Here is a 23,885-nt window from a genome sequence, read left to right as displayed (position 1 = left end):
GGTGGGCGAGCAGAAGTAAATTAGAAAGACCAAAGACAATTAGGATGTCAGCATAATTGCTTCCGCCAGATACCATCTTGTAAACGGGACCGGCCGACCTCTGGTCGGCGGTCCTGACTGCCTGATGTGGATGCGACCGAACACTGTTCACTAGCATTCCGACATTTCCCTGTGGGAGCATGTGTTACGGCCGTAAACCTGGCCATAGTACATGCTCCCTTAGGGAAATAGGAGGTGGTGTTCATCCCTGCACCCTGTGGCAGGCACCAACAGGGGGCTCTGGTGCCCCCTCAATCCAAGTATGAGGCCGTGCACACAAGGGGGCCCTGCTAGGGGCCCCCAAACATGTTTCCAACTGAGTTTCCATGGCAACCCTGTCAGAAACTGTGCATTGTAATGCCATGGGAGGAAAGAACGTCCTTTGGGATTAGGGGTTGGCCTCCAACTGGCTGACAGGCTCCTTGAGCCTGTCGGAAGCTAGCCGGAATGACCGACCGGTTTCAATTCTGACCAGCTGATTCGTAATCAACCAGTTGGAATTGAAACCGACAATGACAGTTTTCCGAGTGCCATCGGAATGAGCCCCAATGTCTGGCTACATGGGCCACGGCTACCCTGTCACAAAAAGAGATACCCAGACAACAAATATCCTAAATGTAGTGTGGGAATGAGGCAATCCACAAGCACCTAAAGTGATAAAAATATCTCTAGCACAGCAGCAGTGGGAACGTGAAAAAATCATTAAAATACATCCAAGGCCTATAGCAGACTATACACCACAATGATTACAAATATAAAGGAAAAAGAAGGAACTATTATTAACACAGGGCCTCTATCATCCAATAATGTCTGTTACGTCCATTGTTTCTTATTCTCCCATGGGCCTGCTTGCACTCTCATTACTCCAAACTCCAGGCCATCAACAAGAAACAAAATGAAGAAAACAACGGTACATACATAGTGGTACTTGCCAACACCAAACTTTGCAAAGAATTCCACAGAAGGTACTTGATTTCAAAGATTGTAAAGATGGGTGATGCAGCAGAGATTGCAAATATGGGACGAGCGATGCTTTGCCTTCGAAATCCAAATCCAAAGTGACCAAGGCCCAGAAGAAGCACAGGAGGAGCTTTATGAGAGGAACAAGAAGTTGATGTTGTATGTTCAGAAGCCTCACTGACTAGGCACTTCCCAGACAAACCCAGAAAATAACAACGACAAAAAAAATATGCATTTTGCTTTCAATATTACCAGCTCAGGTAAAAAAGTTAACAAAAAATTAAATTTTGAGATAATTACATTGGTAACCACGTGAAAGAACGACTGCTAACATACAGGTTGATCATGTCATTGGCGCGTGTAGATCGTGCTGTTCCCGCGCGCCTGCGATAGGATTTTTACCTGAACTGAGATCTCATTTATACGAGTCGGCATAAGGACTTAATGCCAAATTCCTAAAATTACGCCAGAAGATGCTGCAATAAAGAAAATGATACCCCCGTTTAGCGGCTGGCACGTATAGGGTGGGGTCATAGGCTGGTTACTAAAAGATGTACATAGTTACCGGAGAGAAAAGGTTGTTGGGGCCTGACTTAGGAAAGGTTTTCCCTGACTCAAGAAAGTCTAGGACCTGAATAGATAACTCGAATATCTTTCTTATATTAGTCAAGAAACAGCGCTCGGAGTGAGTCCCTTGGCTTTTTTTCTGATTTACCTAAGGGGCAGAAAGGGAAGTAGCCTGCCGAATAAAGGGATGGTCAGTTGTGGATATAAATCTAAGTGTACAGTTTTCTCAAAAAGGTTATGTCATCATCCCCCGCATCCGAAGAGCGACCTCCGGCGGCAGATCGTTCTCCCACCTCGCCGCCAAAACCTGGAACACCCTCCCCGTCCTGCTACGTCAGACCCAGGACCTGCTAACCTTCAGAAGACTCCTCAAGACCTGGCTATTCGAGCAGTAGCAGCATTCCCCCATCCCCCCCAGCTCCTTGAGACCCTCACGGTTGAGTAGTACGCTTTACAAATGTTCTGATTGATTGATTGATCAAGGTAAATGTATTCTGGTATGTATAGAGGGGGCAGTTTAAAAAACAACGAAAATTCAGAGCTTTACATAGCGCGAACTAGACTTGAGGCATTGAGTATTAGAGAGCTTTGCATGAGCAACAGTTTTGTTACAGAAGGGCACATTCACTTAGATTAGGCATGGGGAGATTAACCCCCAGATGCATCAAGAACCCATTTTGCGATTCCTTAATAGCGAAAAATAATGATTTGCTATTAAGGAATAGCAAAATGCAATGCATGAAGAAATCACTAAAAAAATAGCGATTTCTTAAAATTCCTTAATTGCAACTCGCAAATTGAGAGTCGCATTAAGGAATACCTCCCTATTCATTCCTATGGGCCTAGAGGCCCATAGGAATGAATGGGAAGACATTCTCAATTTGCAAATCGCAATTAGCGAATCGCAAATTGAGAATGCGATTTCAAGGGTGCAGGGGTGTCCAAAGGACACCCTGTTGCACCCCTGAAATTGATCTATGCACATTTGTTGCTCACACACATGCCCTTAGGGCATGTGTGTGCGCAACATGAAACTTTGAAAAATGCACTTTAGTGCATTTTTCAAAGTGTTTGCAAATTACCATGAAGTTCAACTTCATGGTAATTTGCGGGCCCTATTAGCAAAATCGCTATTTTTTAACTTTATTACATTGCATTTAAGGAATCTCAATTTGAGATTCCTTAAATGCAAGTAATCGCAATTTTGCGATTTCCTAATTTGCGATTTTTGCATTTGGGATGATGCATCCCAAATGCAAAAATACCGGTCGCAAAGGGGCAGATTCTGAGAATCTGCCCCTTTGCGAGTGGATTTTACCTTGATGCATCTGGGCCTTAGTGATTTGCTCAGAATCACAGGATGTTGAACATCGTTGCCGATACTCGAAACTGGTTCCCCAGCTTCGAGGTCGACCGCTCTAGCCCTAAGGCTACATCCTCTCCCCATTCTTGCCAAAGTGCGGAGTTCCTGCAAAGCACCTTTCCTGCACCTCTGTATCTAAGTTTTGGCATGCTTGAGAAAGATCTGGCCCAAGCAGTGAGAACAGAAATTGTATAAATAGCCGTTTGTGGTTAGGAAGAAGGAAATCACTGCAATTGTCTAACACTTTGCTCAATAAATTTCAAAAAACGAAAACATTTCAAATTTCCTCCGTTAAATTGTTATCACAGTTGGAGGGACTGCACTCTTTTTAAAAATCCTGCCAAATTATTTATACAGTGTTAAGAGAAATTTTATGTTTGCAATTTTCCGCCTCTGTTATTATCACAGTTGGAAAAGTTTGGTTCATATAAGGTTTTAGTCATTAAATTAAGATCTGGACAAAAACTTAATTTTTTCAGCTGGGCCATTGCTACAGCCATGGAATACTATAAAGACTGAACATGCTTTTTACACTTTTTCCAGAACTTAATTATAACATCATGTTTTATAAAAAATTGATGTTAAGTTTGTACTGCTGAAGTAATACCACTGTATCACCGACATCATTAAAATACATATTATGTTTAGGGCTACCGATCCCCAGTATTAGTAATGCAATTGGCATTTTTTTTTTTTTTACATTTTTTGCATTTTTTTAATATTGTGCTTTGCTAGTTTTTAAAAATGTTCTTCGCACTGAAGAGACCTGCTTTACATTACACATATGCCTTTGGCAGTAGTATATGTCTGGACATTTCTAGAGTTTGAGATTACCCCCCAATAGAAGGTTTGTTGGTGTTCAGAAGCCTTTCAGAGGACCCCACCCTGAAACACCTCCCTGCCCTGGTATGGTGAATGGTTGGGTGAGATTTACTCAGGCGTTGTACTACACCATCACACCTTAATGGCACATGTGAGCAAAGGGATTAACAAGGGCAGGGTCACCTTTTGTGAATACTTTCCACTTGTAAATCTATTCATTTGAGCATGAAAATTTGATTTATGCACGTGCTTGGCTTTCTGGATGGGGCTCATTGCATTTTATGAAGTGTTAACGCTGATATTTTCATTGTGGTTGGACAAATAACATTGGTTTAACGTTCCAACCACCCTATCATTTTTTGTTGGGGGAATTTGCTTTAATGGCTGTAATAATATTCTGGTTTGACTTTTATTAAGGCACATAGTTTTATTTTTATCACCTAATAGCAAATTACGTTTGTTTTAAGAAATCGAAGACTATATTAACGGTTGGTGCGATTGAAGGAGCCAAAAATGTGCAAGCGAGACCACGGGCTAAGTTGTGAAAATGTTCTCACTGCACTGTGGTGCTTCCATCATGGCTCCCTGGGCAGTGACTGACAAGCCAGGCCTGGCCACTTGTATCGAATCAGTCAAGTGAGATCAAATCTTAGTGCACACATGTGCCTACACATTGACACCAGCAGGAAAGATTCAGGATCTTGTAGATCAGCATTGCCAGATGCAGTGCTTAATTTCAGCCGGTGGTTTCAGGTGCTCGGCACCAGCACTTAATTGTCAACACCAGCACCTATGGCAGTCTGCCACATGGTGGTGCTGATTTTTTAATTTAGAGATGAGCACAACAAAAGTAGTTTATTAATTCAGTATATATTAAAATGACTAATACTTTCCGCCCAATCGTTGGGGGCCTGGAATAGTTTGAAATGTCACACTGCTGGGAGTGTGATGGTTAGTAGTTGTGTTGGTAGTGTAATTGGCAGCACTGGCAGGGGCAATGGGTGGGGAAAGCTGGAGTGGAATCGTGATGAGTGTCCAAGCACTTATTTTTTTTTACAAATTAAGCACTGGAGATAAAAAGCCAAAGCCAAGAGCTGAGTTGTGGCGATCAAACACAGAGCTAGATGACAGAGTGTGCCTGCAGTGCACAGAAAAATCATGAACTCATACATAAAAGGTTATCAATGACACACCTCAGAATCTGCCAAGTAGCACAACCACCCAAGCAACACCATATATGGACAATGGGGTAGCAACAAGAACAAAACAACCAATTAGAAAGAAATTTCAGTAAAGATCACACTGAGAGAATCACACCAGCCAGGTCCGACTTTAGGGTGGTGCGACCGGTGCCACCACATTTAAAGTCTTTTGCGGGCGCTGTCTTAGGGAGGTAAAAGCACCTGCTATAGAGTTTCTTGTGCGACCAGCAATTTTCAGTTTTGCATCGAGAAAAACGTCCAGATACGCTGTTGATTAAAGTACATGATGACAAAGAGATGGATTTTTGTCTAGTGTCGAGTTAGAAATGATGGAACCCTTTTGTCTCCTGAGGGACTCAGTAGAACTGTGATATAAGGGTTAGACCGGAATCCATTAAAGTCTGGTTTAGAAAGTTGGGTTTGCAGGTACACGCAAGTGAATAAAGACGAGTAAAGCAAAGCTCCGTTTGAGGCGTAGTCATTGGCAGGTACCCAGGCTGGGGAAGATGCTACATCTGGAGATGAGTTCGGCAATAAGTAACCCGAAGATCAACAGTGATCTCCCAGAAAGTTTGCTGTGGTTTAAGCAAACTGATTGTGCATGCCACGTGTGTTGCAGTCGAAGTAAGCAATCGATGCTTAAGGCTTGTGGAGTTAAAGCACAACTCCAGTCACTGAAAAGAAGTTGAAAACAACAAAAGCATTACAAAGAAATCTACATATTGATGACGGAGAACCTGATGGTCAGACCGTACATCAAGGTACAGCGCAACTAAGCGATGCACAATCATACAAAATCCAGAGCGCTAACGGCAGATACAACCAGGTTTTCAAAGAGCATCTATTAATAATCACAAGTTGCAAGATAGTGTTACAATTTGAAAGTGGTGAAGATAAAGTGCATGCAAAGAGACGTCAAAGAATGAAACAGTTATTTACTCACCGGAGCCTGAGTAAAGTGGAAGGTGCGGCAACCCAGTCAAAGCACAGTGGTTGTGCTTACGATGCTGGTGGCTCTGTCAAGCTGACTGAAGGACCGTTAAGGTGGTGAAAACAAGACCACAGCACTGGGTGACAATCAGAACACTCACAGATAAATATCGAATACTGAAATGCTGCTTTACCAATGGAGGCAAAGACTGAAGACGTCATTTCAAAAGTTGGCAAGAATGATCCAGAGGCTAGCACACCTCAAGGCCTTAGAGATGGCTCACAAGAACCGATTCAAGACGAACCGCCAAGGGAGCCGAAGAGACCTCCAGCCTCAATATCAACCACTCCCAGAAATGGTTACAACCCTGCAGTGTTCCTACAACCACCACCACCACCATTCAATAGTGCCAAACAGCAGTATATTGGCGATAGAAAGAGTCCTTGGATGGAGACATTTGATGATTTTACTGATGCGCTTAAAGAGATTGATAACAAAAAGATGATCAAGTATCTGATGGTGTAAAAGAAGCTAGAAAGAAAATGCCACAAATTGGAGTGTTGAATCTCAAGTTTAATCCAATGTCAAATGTTGAAATGAAATTAAATTAAATTAAATTAAATGAATGAAATTAAATGAAAAGGGGTTTTGTAGAGCGCGATAGCTGCCCTGAGGCGTCCAAGCGCTGAAGAAAGTGGTGCTACCCGATGAGACCAGTTGGCAGAAGGAAAATTAGTTGTGTTTATTGAAAAGGAACGTTTTTAGCTGTTTACGAAATAAGGACAAATTGAGTTTGGATCTCAGGTGAAGAGGGAGTGAATTCCACATCTTGGCCGCATTATAGGAAAATGACTGGCCTCCTGATCTTGATCTCCTGATTTTAGGGACTATGGCCAAAAAAGCATGGGAAGAGCGCAGTTGTTTATTAGGCTGATATGAAGTGATTAGGGAATGGTTAATCACCGGGCCTGTTTTCCAATAGGCCTGATGGGAGAAGCACAGGGATTTAAAATTGATTCTCTCCCTAACAGGGAGCCAATGAAGGCTCCTCAGCCCGGGCTTGCCTGAGAGCCTGCGAGGGAGATGAAGCAATGTACGTGCGGCACAGTTCTGGATCAACTGAAGTTTTCGTAAGGTGTATTCAGGGGCTCCTAAATAGAGAGCATTGCCAGAGTCCAGGCGAGACTGAATCAAGCCTTGAACCACAGTTTGTTTGGCTTCAAAGGGTAGGAGGGGGAGAATCTTCTTAAGTCAATCAATCAGAAGTTTGTTAAAGCGCAACTACTCACCCTTAAGGGTCTCAAGGTGCTAGGGGTGGGGGGGGGGGGGGGGTGCAGGTTCCATTCCATCAAGGAGGGGGTCTGTCGAAGAGCCAGGTTTTGAGGTTTCTTGCGAAGATGGGGAGCGTGTGGAAAAAGGTAAGGCTAGGACCTTTCTCAGGATTTGCCCGGCGCTAACCGCCCTTGTACCATTCAAGTTTACCAAGCAATGAGGCAGGCGCCGGAGACCAGAAGGCAGGAAACAGAAGTTTATTCCGACAGAGCAGAACACATCAGATCAGACAACAAGGTATCGTCTCGAGGTGCTCTAACAGCCTCTCGGAGGCCTGGCCTCTTATACACTGGTTTATGGCATGTGACCTTTCTTTATTACAATCAGAACTTTGTAAAGCATGGAAAAGACATCCCCGTAATCCTCGTGTCAATCCCACCCCCATATACCTCCACAATAGAGGTCCTCAACCTGCTGATAAGAGGAGGGGGTCATCACGCAGCTGAGTGTTCCGTCGAGTCTTAGGATGTGTGCGCCTGATCATATCGCAGGGGGTGGGGAGGCCTGGATCAATAGAGGGTCTTTTGAAGGAGAGCGACCTCATACAATAAGGGGCAGTAAATGATATCTCCCGGCTTAGGCAATGGCCTCGGACCTGTGTGGACAGTCGGACACGGGGTGAGGGGCCATCAATGGAGTGGTATTCATGCTGCGTGGACAATCCAGTGCAGAGGGGAGGTTTTATCAACAGAGGGGCATTCATGGGAGGAGAGGAGGTGTTGGTCAGGCGCTGGCGTGACTCCCAAGGACAGGGTCATGCAGAAGGGTCATGCTCATAAGGAGGAGGGAGGGGGAGCCAGGGTGCGCGGAGGATGCTTGCTGGGTCAGAGGGGCGCGCTGGCGATTGATCGTGGACAGGGAGACCATGATATCTAAAATGGCTGCCGTGCACGTAGTACATAGGTGACCTAGAATGGCTGCCGTGCACGTAGTACATAGATGACAAGCTGGCGCAGATGATGTTCAGATCGCAAATTAAAATTCCACAGTCCTCCCTTTTAACATGTCTCGCCAACTTGTCAGTTTGGATTTATCCCCATATGGCCACGTATTTCTACTTCATAGAGGGGGCTCATGTGCTCATTTCGGAAGTCCAAAGTCTTTGGGCACATACAGTTAGAAACAAGGCCGCACAAAGGTGGCAGACATTGGATACCTAGGCAACACCCACATAATATTACAACAGGTATCAGCACGAAGGAAAACAACTTCCAACCCCAGTTCTTCAGAGTGTCCCAAAACCAATTCCCAAGCGACCATCCTTCCTGTTCTTGGTGAACCTCTGAGGAAAGTCTGTGGAGGTGTTCGATGGCTTTGTAGACTGAAGGCGAGTTGTCTGGCACGTAGGTGCAGCAGCTGGATCCGATGATGCGGCATGCTCCTCCTCGGTCGGCTAGGACCACGTCTAGGACAAGACGATTTTGAAGGGTCACGAGGCGGACCGCCTGAAGCTCTGCAGTGTTGTTGGCGAGGATGCCAGCCGTGATGTTGATCGTTGTTTCTACTGCCTGGGTCAGGTGTCGGATAGCACGGCTGTTTGCCATTGGGCCCCACAGAGGAACAAGACCCTTTGCTGCATCCAGGAACTGTGCTCCGGTGGAGTCGGCTTGTCCAAGGTCGTCTGCACGCCTCTGCCGGTGATGGTTGGCAGGGGCTACATATGTGGGTGGAAGAACGAAGGCAATGTAACAGATACCCCTCCAACCCTTCGGGAGCCAGGTGTAAGCTTTGGTGCCACACACAAAGTACATGTTCGGAGAAGCAACAAAGGAAGGGGGGTCAGCTGAGTCCAATGTTCTGGTGATTCGGCAGGCGCTGTGACCCACCAGCTGCGTTCCATGGCCTTCGAGACACACGAGACCTGTGACATTGATAACAGACAGGGCCACAGTTAGAGTGGCGGTAGTTTGTTTTTGCAGATGAGTGAAGGTGGTTCTGGCTGGATTGTGGAGCACCTGTACTTCGACTCGCTCTTTGGCTGGAATGTCTTTGATGAAGGTGGCGCCTGCGAGCGCAGGACACAGGGCAGCAGGGGTCTTTCCTGTTTTGTTCAGCCAGAACCCAGAGTAGAAGTGTGACACTGTCCGGCTGGAGGTGGCGTTGTCCTTGTGGCTCTCTTGCATGAGGATCAACCAGGCGAGGCAAGAGCCGTGAACTGAGAAGGGTGAAGGGATGAAGGGGATGGAGTGTCCAGTGGCATGCGGGAGCAACCCGCAGATCCAACAGTTCGTAGCATTCGCAGCAAGGTTGTGTTGGTGCAACAGTTGCACGAAGGAATTGTTCCAGAATTCCCTGCGCCTTTCTCGGAGCTGAGGCGACAGAGAGATTAGGTGATGCTCTTTCAGGGGGGTCGGCTGTGCAGTAGGTAGCAATGCCTCATGGGCCGGTGTGCTTTCCTCCAGAATCCAGAAGGAGGTCATGAGGAGGAGACAGAAGAGGAAGACAATGAAGAGTGCAATTGTCTTTAATTTGTGCAAGTTGTCAGTCTTTGGATTTCTATACTGAGTATTTCCTGTTGCTTCCATCATCTTCATATCTGGCGCTTCCATCATCTTCTTATCTGGCGCTTCCATCACCTTCAAGGGGCTCGGTAGTGGGCAGAACCACAGACTTCGTTTAGCTTCTCTCCCGGCAACCCTTGATTGTGTTTAGGTCACCGTTCTGAGATTTTAACTTAGTCCGTGGCCTACTTAGCCGAAACTCCCTCCTTTCGACGCAGGAAATACCCTTCTCTGGATGGCACAGTGGGATCAGAGAATTTTGCAAGTTCGAGTGCCTCAGTATCGGGATAACAGTCCAATATCGGTCGGTCTTTGCTCAGGAGCTCTTCTTGGGCGCTGACGTTTTCTGTCGTGGCCAGGTTTGCAGAGACCTTCCGGCAATGATGCGCGTGCAGCCAGTGCTTCTTCCCCTCCACTCGGAGTGCCGTTCGGGTGGTGATCAGCAGTTGCCAGGGGCCCGTCCACCGAGGTTCCAGACTCTTGGTTCGCTGGAAATTTCGTATCAATACGAAATCTCCCGGTTGGATGTCATGGCCGGGGCCCCTGGAAGCATCGGGGATGGCCTGCTGCACCTGTTGATGAATGACAGACAACGTTTTAGTTAACTTGCACAAATAATCAGACAGTAGGACGTCCGGGACGTCATGAATGGAGGTCGGTTTGGGAGCAGTCCAGAGATTCATCGGTCGCCCAAACACGACCTCGTAGGGGGTCAAATGGTGCTTGGTGGGAGTGGAGCGCATCGATAACAAAGCCAGTGGGAGGGCATCCGGCCAGTTAAGTCCAGTGGTGGCCACTATTTTTGCCAGTTTCAGCTTCAGTGTGGCATTATGGCGTTCCACTAGACCGGCGGATTGGGGGTGGAAGACCGCATGAAATCGTTGCTTCACCCCCAACCCCTTTAGGATTAATTGGATAACCTCAGCTATGAAGTGGGGGCCATTGTCGCTCCATAAAATTCGACAAAGGCCATAGCGAGGGAAGAATTCCTTCAGTAGTACTTTGGCAGTAGTCATGGCAGTGTTGTCACGGGTTGGATAGGCTTCTACCCATTTGCTGAAGGCACACACAATGACTAGTACATACTTCAGGCTTTGGCATCTCTCTAGTTGGATGAAGTCCATCTGAAGGACCTCGAAGGGGTGATTGGGGGTCCCAAACCCTCCCCGGGGTACTACAGTTCCTTTCCCGGGGTTGTGTTGCAGACAGATAAGGCACTGCTGAACTAGGCGTCTGGCTGAGTCAGGGATTTTGTCGTTATGCCAGACTTTGGAAATGAGTTCGATCATGGGTGCAGATCCTATGTGTGCGGGGGAGTGAGCCATTGTCAGTATGGGAATCAGATATGAGTCGGGCAACAACCATTTGCTTGCATCCTTCGTTCGCCAACAGCCCTCCTCATCCTTAAAACCCACCCTTGCCCACTTAGTCTGCTCGTGAGGGGTGCTGGCCGAATGTATGTCTCTGATCATTATCCTTGTGTCACTCCATGTTTCTGCTTGTGACCTGGTCATGTACATGCGTGTCACCGTCCTATTCTCAGCTGTGGTTCGTGCAGTGATGTCGGCCAATGCATTCCCTTGTCCGACCAAGTCTGTCACCCTTTTGTGTGCCTGACATTTTATCACCGCTAATCGTTTGGGGAGGAGAACTGCTTCAATCAGAGCGGAGACTAGATCTCCGTGGAGGATCGGGGTGCCGTGGGACGTCAGGAATCCCCTCTCCCTCCACAGGAGCCCAAAATGGTGGACCACTCCGAAGGCATACTGGCTGTCCGTATATACGTTCGTGGTGGTCCCTGCGGCTATGATGCATGCTCGGGTGAGGGCTATCAGCTCTGCTGCCTGGGCAGATCGTTGTGTGATGCAGGCTGTCTCAACTACTGTTCGGGCTGTCGTTACTGCATAGGCAGCTGAAGTGGTGCCATCTGGGAGTTTGATGCATGAGCCGTCTACCCATAGCTCTCCATCGGGGTCAGGAAAAGCAGTGTCTCGGAGGTCAACCCTACTCCTAGTTTGTTCGTCCGTGAGGGTCACACAGTCGTGGATGGGAGGAATGTCGGGGTCATTTTCAGGCAGGGGTAACAATGTGGCAGGATTCAAAGTCGTGCACCTCTTTAGTGTGATGTGGGGTGCAAGCAGAGTCAACTCGTACCCTGTCAGTCGTGCGCTAGTCAGGTGTTGGGTCTTGGTCTGGTTCAAGAGGGTGTCGACTGCATGGGGTACTAGCACTGTGAGGGAGTTGGAAAGTACAATTCCCTCGCTCTGACGGATAGAGACAGCAGCGGCGGCTACTGCTCGAAGGCAGGCAGGCAAAGCTCTGGCTACAGGATCAAGAGTGGCGGAGAAGTAGGCACAAGGGCGCTGCTTAGGACCAATTGATTGAGTTAGGACAGACAATGCGCATCCCTCCCTTTCGTGGGTGAAGAGGGAGAAGGGTTTGGAGTAATCCGGGGTTCCTAGGACAGGCGCTGAGCAGAGTGCATCCCGTAATTCCTTAAAGGAGGCTTGACACTCAGCGGTCCAAGGAAGCGGGGAGGGGACATCTTTGGTCAGCAGGGCAAGTAATGGTTTCACAATGAGGCTGTAATTAGGCAACCACTGTCTGCAAAAAGAGGTTAGGCCAACCAAAGAGCGGACCTGCTTTTGTGTTTTTGGGATGGGGGTGTCTAGGATGGTTTGGATTCGGTCGGGTGTAAGTTTCCTCCCTTCTTTGGACAGAAGATGGCCTAGGTAAGTCACCTGTGGCTGACAGAACTGTAACTTCTTTTTGGAGACTTTATGGCCATTTTCTGCAAGAAAGTGTAGGAGTTGGACGGTGGCTGTCGTTGCAAGCGGGGTGGTGTCGGCCGCCAAAAGGATATCATCGACATATTGGATCAACACCACTCCCTCTGGTAGCTGGAAGGCATCCAGCTGTCTTTTGAGGGCCTGGCTGTAAATGCTGGGACTTTCAGTGTACCCCTGGGGAGCTCTACAAAATCGGTACGAGCGGGATTTTAAAGTGAAGCCGAAGAGATAACGGCTGTCTGGATGAATGGGGATAGAGAAAAACGCGTTTTTAAGGTCGATAACAGGGAAGGTGGTGGCAGTGGACGGGATGAGGGTCAGAATGGTGGTGATATCAGAGACTACAGGATATTGGGGTACAACCACTTTGTTAATCTCTCGTAAGTCGATGATGAAGCGGTACGCTTTCTCATCTCCTTCACCTTGCTTCTTAACAATAGGTAGGATTGGGCTGTTGCAGACGTTGCTAACCACCTCTTCAACCACTCCTGCATCTACCAGAGACTGAATAATCGCTACCAGTGCCTTCTCACCCTCTGGCGATATCCGATATTGCGGGAGTTTCGGGAGCATAGCGTCCTGTCGTACAGTTATGTGAATAGGATCAATCATCATTCGCCCCACATCAGAGTCATTTTTGGCCCACAGGTACGGAGGCAGGGTGTCAAGCAGGGACAGGTCAGCGTCAGTCATGGAGCACATGTGTCGTGGGGGACGGGATCTGGGCATGTCTGGGTTGTCGTACAGGATGACTCGTATTCCATCTGGGGAACACCTAATGGTAGCTCGAAAATGTTTCAGTAAGTCAATGCCCATAATGGCGTCAGGGGAGTTGGAGGAGAGTAGAAATGTCGCGTCAGTGGTGTTGTTTTCTAGGTCAAAGGTAATAGGTACGGACAGGGGGTTAGTGGAGGGCGTTCCATCGAAACCTATCGACGTTATGTGTGAGCCAGACAAGGGTGCCCTTGGAATCAGTCGTTTTGATAACACACTACGTGTCGCCCCAGTGTCTACCAAGAATGGAGACTCTGTACCCAGGACCTTAGCGGTGACATAAGGACCTTGCTGGTCAACACAGAGCTCGACTGGATCCCTCCCTTGCCCCTGGCAGTCCTATGCAAAGTCGGGGGCATTTTCACCTTCGGACAGCTGATATTGGTTCTGTCGGGGACGGTCAAAGGTGTTCAGTCTCCCTGATCTGTCATTGCTGGTGTCGTTGGTGCTCCCTCGTCCTTGTACTCTATTTCTCGGACCACCTGCCACATCCCTGGAGTCTCTATTTCTATTCACTTCTAGCAAAACCGGACACTGGGATTTCCAATGGCCGAACCCTTTGCAGAAGGCGCATTGGTCATTGCTAATGTCTCTCCGTCCAGTGTGGGATGTTGGGGTGTGATCTTTAGGAGGTAGATCTCTGGGGGTGGTTGATTGGTAGTTCCCCCTTTGGTGTTCCCGTCCTACCGCTATACCCTGTATCTGGGCTATCATTACCCTTTCCTTTAAATCTTTCTTCTTTTTCTCGGACGCCCTATCATTTTCATTCTTTTGGTGCTCGTAATACTGAGCCATCTGAAGGATAGCTGCGGGTTTGGAGGCCCCCCAACTACTCTCACTCGTCTGCAGTTTTTGGGAGACTTCTTGTGTTAGTCCCTTTACATAATTTTGCACAAACAGGTGCTGTCCGGTTGCGGTGGTCATGTCTTGGCCACTGTAGTCGGAGAACACTGTCTCGAATCGGGAGAAGTATTCTGACACATCTTCCTGGGGTTTCTGTCGACAGGCCGTGACTATCGACCAGTCTACTTTTCTTTCCGGGACCAGTGTTTTTAACTTCTGAACCAGTTTGTCTGGGAGTTCCAGTATGTCTTTCACTGGTTTACTCCCCGGCTCTCGCTGTCTATCTAGTTTACCGAGTTGGTCCCAGGTATGTCCAAACAGATCCGTGTGGTCAGCCTTCCGGATTTGCTTCCACACGTCAGCTGGCAGGCATAACCCAAAGAACAAGTCAATGTCCGCTAAAGTCATTATTGTCGAACCCAAGGCTGTGCCTAATTCTGTATAAAATGCCGTCGGGTTCTTTCTTAAATCGGGCAGGGTTTGTTTGAAGGTTAGGATATCCTGTCGGTCCCATGGTTGGTAAACCCAGTTGTACACAACCCTCCCCTTTGCATTTTCATTATTAATATCATCGCTCGTTCCCTGGCCCCGTGGCGGGATCCAGTAAGGAGCTGCTTCTCTGATAGGCATCATAGTATTGGCTACTTCTGTCGAGGTTGTTTCAGGGACCGTAACCTTGGCTTCTGGTTTCTGTTCCGCGAGGTGGCGGAAGACCTCAAGCATTTGCATGAAGAGCTCCGTCGCCTCACGTTCGGTCCCATCTCCAACATCAATCTTCCTATACAGTGTTGTTAGTTTAGCGGGACCCTTACTCTGATACCTATCTTCATACGCGTTCAGGGTGTGGTAGCTGAATCGCAAGATGAAATGCCGTCTGTGGCTGTCGGCATGTGAATTATATATGCTCCTTGTGTATTCTTCGCTCTCCCTTCGTTCTACCAATGTCTTTGCTATTTTGTTGATCCCATCCCGCTCATCTTTGCTTAACCTACTTAGCCTGGTTGATGATTGTTTGCTAGCCTCGGGGTCGTCTGACGAAGTTGTTAATGTGGCTGGTGCGGAGGCCGTGAGGGCCGGTGCACTAGCACTAGGGTCACTTTCACTCACACTCGGGGCTTGCAGGTTTTGTTGGCTGGGAGCATATGGAGGGGGCATGTAGATGATTGGGGGACCTAGCAGTAACTCATCGTTTGCTCGTTGTTTGGAGGGCAATTCAGGGTAGAGCGCAGAGGGGGTCCTAACAGGGCATTGGCCTGTTGACCCTGATTCTTGGTTTTGTGTAGCTTCTTTTCTTTCTTTTATTTCCTCTTCTAGTTGCTTTGCGGCCAGATGGGCTGCCTTTCGTAATTCTTTCCCTATTTTTGCTTCATCTCTTTTCTTTCGTTGTTCCGTTTCTTTGTGCCACATGCCGATACTGTCAAGCATAGTGGGCGTGGTCTTATTCTTCTGGAGCGCTATTTCTAATGTTTTTATTTTATTTTCATTAAAGGAACCTATCAGTGGCCACTGACTTTCAGGGTTCTTTTTCGTATATTTATGCCATAGTTTAGTGTAAGCTATAGCGACTAGTCCATACTTAGTGAACATGTCCTTATTAGGGGTGCCCTCCAGTGGAGCTGGATTGTTCATCTCTAATAAGCGGTCCGGGCTAAACAGGCTACCAACCAGTGGGGAGAAGATAGGCATGACGGATTACAACGGGGACAAAAGTCTGCACTACCTATCTTATCACGGCGGGCAAAGACTAGGCAGAATATTTCTATTCTCCGTTGTTTGCCGGCGGTGAATACCTCAAACGAACCAATACCGAATAATCGGTCAATCAAAACAATTCAGTGGGGAGAATAAGTGGGCACGAAAAGTTATTGTTACCTACTCTTTCTCTCCCTGCAAAGAGAGACCTTGTTCTTCCCTGTTTGCAGAAAAAGAATCTCCAGACAATAATCCACGAACGACAGTTCGGGAAACAGTGGGGGAGGAAGATAGGCACGACGGATTACAACGGGGACAAAAGTCTGCGTTACCTATCCTTCACTGTTTGCAAAGAGAGAGCCTGTTGTTTTTCTCCGTTTGCAGACAGCGAATCTCCAGAGGTTTCAACAAAGCGTAATACTAGTATTATCCAAACAAAAACAATTTTCCTCAATTCGTCGTGTTTACACGACCTTACCCGGACCGCATGGACGGTTTCCTGTCCTCTGGATCCAGCGCCCGATCGTCCTCTCTCCTTCGTGATGTTCGCGGCACTCCTGATGGTTCCCAGTCAGGACCGTAGATCACTCGAGAGAGGTCTGTTCAGAACTAGTGAAGGTCGGATGATCGGCTGTCAGACGAGGGTCTATCGGACACGAGCTCTTCCCGATCGTTGCAGTCGTTCACTCTGTCATCGGGACCTCTCCCACTGGATCCACGTGTCGCTGATGGGCCCCACATTGGGCGCCAATTGTGGAAAAAGGTAAGGCTAGGACCTTTCTCAGGATTTGCCCGGCGCTAACCGCCCTTGTACCATTCAAGTTTACCAAGCAATGAGGCAGGTGCCGGAGACCAGAAGGCAGGAAACAGAAGTTTATTCCGACGGAGCAGAACACATCAGATCAGACAACAAGGTATCGTCTCGAGGTGCTCTAACAGCCTCTCGGAGGCCTGGCCTCTTATACACTGGTTTATGGCATGTGACCTTTCTTTATTACAATCAGAACTTTGTAAAGCATGGAAAAGACATCCCCGTAATCCTCGTGTCAATCCCACCCCCATATACCTCCACAATAGAGGTCCTCAACCTGCTGATAAGAGGAGGGGGTCATCACGCAGCTGAGTGTTCCGTCGAGTCTTAGGATGTGTGCGCCTGATCATATTGCAGGGGGTGGGGAGGCCTGGATCAATAGAGGGTCCTTTGAAGGAGAGCGACCTCATACAATAAGGGGCAGTAAATGATATCTCCCGGCTTAGGCAATGGCCTCGGACCTGTGTGGACAGTCGGACACGGGGTGAGGGGCCATCAATGGAGTGGTATTCATGCTGCGTGGACAATCCAGTGCAGAGGGGAGGTTTTATCAACAGAGGGGCATTCATGGGAGGAGAGGAGGTGTTGGTCAGGCGCTGGCGTGACTCCCAAGGACAGGGTCATGCAGAAGGGTCATGCTCATAAGGAGGAGGGAGGGGGAGCCAGGGTGCGCGGAGGATGCTTGCTGGGTCAGAGGGGCGCGCTGGCGATTGATCGTGGACAGGGAGACCATGATATCTAAAATGGCTGCCGTGCACGTAGTACATAGGTGACCTAGAATGGCTGCCGTGCACGTAGTACATAGATGTCAAGCTGGCGCAGATGATGTTCAGATCGCAAATTAAAATTCCACAAGCGATGTTGTCTGTCTGAGGTGGAGTGGAAGGGCATTCCATGCTTTGGCCACGAGGAAGGAGAAGGAGCGGCCTCTCGATCTGGTCTTTCTGGTGCGGGGGACCTCAGCGTAGGAGAGCTGGGCTGATCGTAGGGTTCTTTGGGGTGCGTGGAATTTGAGCCGGCTGTTCAGGTATGCTGGTCCGGTGCCGTGGAGGGCCTTGTGTGCGTGGGTGAGCATCTTAAAGGTGATTCTCGCCTCGAAGGGGAGCCAGTGGAGTGTGCTCAGGTGCTGGGAGATGTGGCAGTGTTTTGGCAGGTTGAGGACCAGTCTTGCGGTGGTGTTCTGGATGTTCTGTAGCTTGCAGATGAGGTTTTTGTTTATTCCGGCATAGAGTGCGTTGCCGTAGTCGAGTCTGCTGGTGACCAGGGCGTGAGTGACTGTCTTTCGGTGTTCGAGGGGGATCCATTTGAAGGTCTTACGAAGGAAGCGGAGGGTGTGGAAGCAGGAAGATGAGACAGAGTTGATCTGGCGGTCCATTTTGAGCTCGGAGACCAGGATGATTCCCAGGTTGCTTGCGTGGTCTGTGGGGGTTGTCGGGTTTCCGAGGGCGGTGGGCCACCAGGTGTCGCTCCAGGTGTCGGGGTTTTGGCCCATGATGAGTACTTCTGTTTTGTTGGTGTTTAGTTGTAGGCAGCTGTTTTTCATCCATTTGGCGACGGCTTCCACGCCTTCTCGAAAGTTGCGTCTGGCGGTGTTGGGCTCGTTGGATAGGGAGAGGATGAGCTGGGTGTCGTCTGCGTATGACACAATGTTGAGTCCGTAGGTTCTGACGGTGCGGGCAAGTGGAGCCATGTAGACGTTGAAGAGCGTCGGGCTGAGGGAGGAGCCCTGGGGGACTCCGCAGGTGGTAGGGGTGGGGTCTGAGAGGAAAGGGGGGAGTCTGACCCGTTGCGTCCTGCCGGAGAGGAAGGAGCAGATCCAGTCGAGGGCCTTGTCCTGGATTCCTGCGTCGTAGAGTCTGCGTATTAGGGTGCGGTGGGAGACTGTGTCGAACGCCGATGATAGGTCTAGGAGGATGAGGGCTTCTGTTTCTCCTTTGTCCAGTAGGGTGCGGATGTCGTCTGTTGCGGCGAGGAGGGCGGTTTCCGTACTGTGTTTTTTCTGAAGCCGGACTGGGAGGAGTCGAGGATGTTGTGTTCTTCAATGAATGTGGCGAGTTGGCTGTTGATGGCTTTCTCGATGACTTTCACTGGGAAAGGGAGCAGGGAGATGGGTCTGTAGTTTTTGAGGTCGGTGGGGTCCGCTGAGGGTTTCTTCAGGAGGGGGTTGACCTCGGCGTGTTTCCAGTCGTCGGGGAACGAGGCGGTCGCCAGGGAGCGGTTGATCGTGTGGCAGAGCATGGGTGCGATGGTGTCAGCGGCTCTGTTGAAGATGTGGTGGGGGCATGGGTCCGTGGGGGCCCCTGAGTAGATTGACTTCATTGTCTTCAGTGTGTCTTTGGTGGTGAGGGCTGTCCAGTCATCAATCGCTGGTTTCCGGGTGTCGGGGGTGGTTGGTGAAGGTTCAGTGTGTTGGTTGTCTTCGTCGAAGTTGTCGTAGATGCTCTTGATTTTGTGGTGGAAAAAGGTGCTGAGTCTGAGAAGACCAAAGCAGATGGCTGATAGCCTGGTAGCCTGGCTGTCGAAGGTCAAGGTCTTGTCCATCGAGACATAAAGGCTTTTTATAGTATCTTTGGGTATTGGAGAAGGACCCAGACAGGGGGGCCATATAGAGTTAACTGAAAACGAGGTAGAACAGCCAAGGAGCATAAGCTCTGTTTTGTCTCCATTAAGCTTGAGACATGATGCAGTCATCCAGCTTTTTACTTCCTCCAAGCAGCTCGCCAAATCAGCTGGTGCTGATTGGCTGTCCCTCTGCGCGAGGGAGACCACTAGCTGAGTGCCGTCCGCATAAGTAATGATCTTAATGCCATATGAACGGACGATCTCAGCCAGTGGTCTCATATAAACATTAAACAATGTAGGGCTCAAAGAGGAGCCATGCGGTACCCCACAACCAGTGGTTTACTGGAGGAGATAATATCCTCTTCAAAGACTTGAAATGATCTGTCACTCAGGAAAGATTTGAGCCAGGTTATTGCTCTCCCTGATATTCCTAAACGAATAAGTTGATGCAGTAAAATTCTGTGGTTCACCGTATCAAACCCGGCGCTTAGATCGAGGAGGATGACTGCCACTGATCCCCTCGATCCAGAATCTCTCTGGTTTTCTCTGTTACCGCAAGCAGGGCCTTCTCTGTCCCATGCTTTGGGCGAAAACCCGTCTTGGGTGGCATCGAGCAGATGGTTACTCTCGAGGAACAACGTTAAATGCCCATTAATATGCTTCTCAAGGATTTTGCTCGCCCAAGGAAGCAGAGAGATAGGGCGATAATTATTAGAGTTGTTAACGTCCAAATTTGTTTTTTTTTAGGAGTGCTCGTACCATGGCTTGTTTCCACATAGGCGAGACAATACCTGAGCACATAGATGCATTGAGTAGGTCAAGCATGGTCGGGAGAACAGTATGAGTAGCAGTAACTAAAGTGCAAGGGGGAGCTGGGTCACAAGGGGAACCTGATTTTACTTGCAGCATTATGGGTCCAAGTGATTCTTGATCCAACAGAGGGAACTGATCCAGAATATTTGAAGAGTGGCACACAGTTTCTTGGGGGGTCAGGGATAAAGCATCGGCGTGAGGGTCCTTAACTGCATCTGGAAAAGATAAATAAATTTGATGGATTTTTTGAAGGACAAATTCCGCCAGATCGTTACAATGGGATTGTATGTTATGGTTGGGTGGAGGGGTTTGGGGAAGCTTGATAAGACTTTTCACAATTTGGTATATTTCTTTAGGTTTGGAAATGTTGATTATGAATGATAAACAATATGCCAGAAAGATAGTGAAACCATTGATGAATTTGTGGAGTGTCTCGACATACTCACCAGATATTATAAGTTCAATGAAATTAATGATGTAGAAGCTAAGCGCCTGAAAAAGAACTTGAAGCGTTACTTATGCATGACATTATTGAGCGTTCAACTGGTCCAATGCCACTAGATTCTCTTATAGTGGTGGTGCATACACAAGACAGTGAAGGAGCTGTACGCATCTTATATTGTATTGAAATTGCATTTATATAGCACTTACTACCCCTGGCGAGGGGTTGAAGCGCTTTTTGGCGAGTAGCATGCTACCACGAAACCCCAAAAGGATTAGTGGTGGATTAGTAAAGTGAAATTTGAGTTCATTTGAGCGGTAGACATGTGAGTCTGTTAGTTGGATTGAAAAGGATAATGGGGGAAAGAAGAGGGACGAGTCTAGAAAGTGTTTATTGGGAGATCATTTTTTTTAAAAATATTTTTTATTGCAGATGTACAAATCTCACAAGTTTTCAACACAAAACTGTTATCTCTGGCTGCTATAAGGCGCCGGACTCAGTTCAATTCCGTACACTGCCATTAAGCCCACATCCCAGGGGTCGGGCGGCGTCCAGTGGGAGAATAACATAAGCAATAGCCCCACTACAAGCCGTGAACAGTATATTAAGATCATCCATATCTGCTTGTCCTTATTTTCATGTATCTCCCCCCCCCATTCATTCCCTCCCTCCTCCCCCCTGGAAACGTCAAAACCTATCCTCAACTACCCATCCCTCCCCCCGAACCTCACCACCTGCGCCTGTGAGCTTGTCTAGTCTGCATCTGCGACTGTAGTCAGGAGCAAATAAGTGTCTAATCATGTGATGTGCCTGGTGTGCTTTGGGGAGTGTCAATGTCCACATCAGGCATTCCTCTTCATTGTGCGGTGTGTAGTCGCGTAAAGCCTGCACTAATGCTTCCCTCGCTGTCGCTGCATCTAACGCCTTGTCGTCTAGTCTCCGTCGTGCCATTTGGTATCGCAGTGTGCTTTCGCAAGCAGCCCAATTCAGCAGTTCTTTGAGCCAACTCTTGTACGTGGGACCTGATCTCGCCTTCCCAAATCTCGTGATTTCTCTTTTAGCTAGGAGAAGGCACATATCAATAAACTTGCTCGTGATTTTATTTTTGGGAGTGTGTGGGAACCAATGTAACACACTGACAGCCATACCAAATTGCAGTTGCCTCTCTGTCACTGCATTCAGCGTGTCACCTACCCCCGCCAATAGTCCCCCAGTGCAGGACAGGACCACAGCATGTGATCCAGTTCCGCCCCCTCTGTGGTAGATCTGGGACATGCTGCCTCCTCTGTTCCGAAATACTTCTTGATTTTACCAGGCGTTAAGTAGGCCCTATGAAGGATAAAGAAATGTATCTGCTGAAAGCGTGCATTCCTCGTACTCTTCCGCGCCCGCCGCACAAGCTGCGCCCAGGCCGCTTCGGGGATCTCCTTATTCAGTTCTGCCTCCCATTTGGCCTTCAGCACCGTCAATGTTGGCAGCTTCTCCCGGAGCATTCTGGAGTACAGGCATGTGACTGCTTTATAGGTCCCTGCAGCTATCATGGTGTATTGGCAGGCCATGGTCGTTGTGGGTTCCAATAACCCTTCTTTCCAGTGCGCTTGTATAGCTCTAGTGACCGCCGCATGCAGCAAGTATCCTCCTCTTGGGAGGTCAAACCTCTCTTGGAGTGTCTGGAATGGCAAGAGCACCCCATCTTCATACAGATCGCCAAGAACCTGCAGCCCCGCGTCTTCCCAGGTCTGCAATTGCGACCAATCCCCTCCGTGTGGGAGCGCTGTTATAGTAGAGGGGAATCTCTGGTGCATACGGATGCCGCAAGCTCGCTCGACGTTGGGACCGATTCCAGCAAAGCCGGAACGTCTTCTCCTCAAGCGACAAGTCACTAAGGGCTAGTCGCTGCTGCAGGGTAATATAGGTGAGGATATGCCGCAGGGTGCCCCCTTCTCTCTCATTTTCCGGCCCTCGAAAGACTCTCGCCACTTCCTGCGTGAACAATTGCAACTGGGCAGCTAGGTAGTAGAGCTCGAAGTCTGGGACCGCTAAGCCCCCTTCGTCTTTTGGTCGGGTAAGCGTTGATAGTGCTACCCTGCTCCTACCTGATTCCCAAATGAACGAGGTCAGTTGTGATTTTAGTTGTCGAAAGGTGGAACTTGGTATCCACACAGGTAATGTGCGGAAGTAATAGAGAAGGCACGGTAGGGCTATCATTTTTAATAACGAAATACGGCCCATGACTGAGACCGGGAGGGTGGCCCAAAAGGCCATGCTACCCTTCAGTGCTCGTATGCACCTGCCCACATTTCCCTCCAGCATATCCGTTGCCTTATGATATATGTATGCTCCTAGGTATTTGAGGCAGGTGGGCTCCCAGTTAATTGAGGGACGGATGGTAGGACATGCTTCCCCTTTATTGAGAGATGATAGTAGTAAGATGACGTTTGGGATGAGTATAAGGAGAGATGGAGGACAGAAGAATCCCTAGAAATGAAGTTGGGAGATCATAGTAGTAAGATGAGTGTTGGGATAAGTCAAAGGAGGGATAGGTGAGGAAAGAATTTAGATGAGTTGTTTGGGAGATTATAGTATTATAGTATTAAGATGACTTTTTCATCTTCTACCTATCCTTCCTTCTACCTTTTTGATGATCTACATGGTTCTTATTTACCTACAGTTTGAATTACTAAATATACAGTATGTTATTGCATTTTTCACTTTTGATAAATTTAATACTCTTTCACCTTCAAAGTTGTTTCATGGAATGTGAAAGGATTTAATCACCCTATCAAAAGGCAAAGAGTACTCTCACACTTATCTTCTTACAATCCAGATATTGCTCTTATTCAAGAAACCCATCTCTCAGATATTGAATCCTTAAAACTAAAACGATTGTGGGTTGGAACTGTTTTATTTTCTCCTGCTTCTCAAAAAAAGAACGGGGTGGCTATTTTGATTCATAAACGCCTCCAGTGTAAAGTATTGTTAGAAGAAAAAGACGATGAGGGGCGTTGGATTTTGGCTAAACTACTCATTAATGCTATCCCAATTACTGTGTTCAATGTTTACGGTCCCACATGTTTTGACTCGTCCTTTTGGCCCTCCATTACAGCGAAATGTATTCAATATAAAGAAGATTCTTTCCTACTAGGTGGAGATTGTAACCAGATCATTGACCCCTTTTTAGACCGTAAATCTTCTGTTCGTTTTTCCCCTCACAAACCACATAAACAGTTCCTTGACACTATCACTCAGACGCATCTTGTGGATTCATGGAGACTCACTCACCCAGATGTTATGGATTTCTCCTTCTTCTCTCCTCCTCATGCTTCTTTCTCTCGTTTGGACTACATTTTTCTATCTTCATCTCTATCTCAACACCTTATCTCCTCTTCTATTGAACCTATTGTTATCTCTGACCATGCTCCTATTATTACTGTCTTTGACC

This window comes from Lissotriton vulgaris, chromosome 8 (genome assembly GCF_964263255.1).
Source record: "Lissotriton vulgaris chromosome 8, aLisVul1.2, whole genome shotgun sequence".
NCBI classification, from domain to species: domain Eukaryota; kingdom Metazoa; phylum Chordata; class Amphibia; order Caudata; family Salamandridae; genus Lissotriton; species Lissotriton vulgaris.
Note: the sequence above shows the minus strand (reverse complement) of the source record.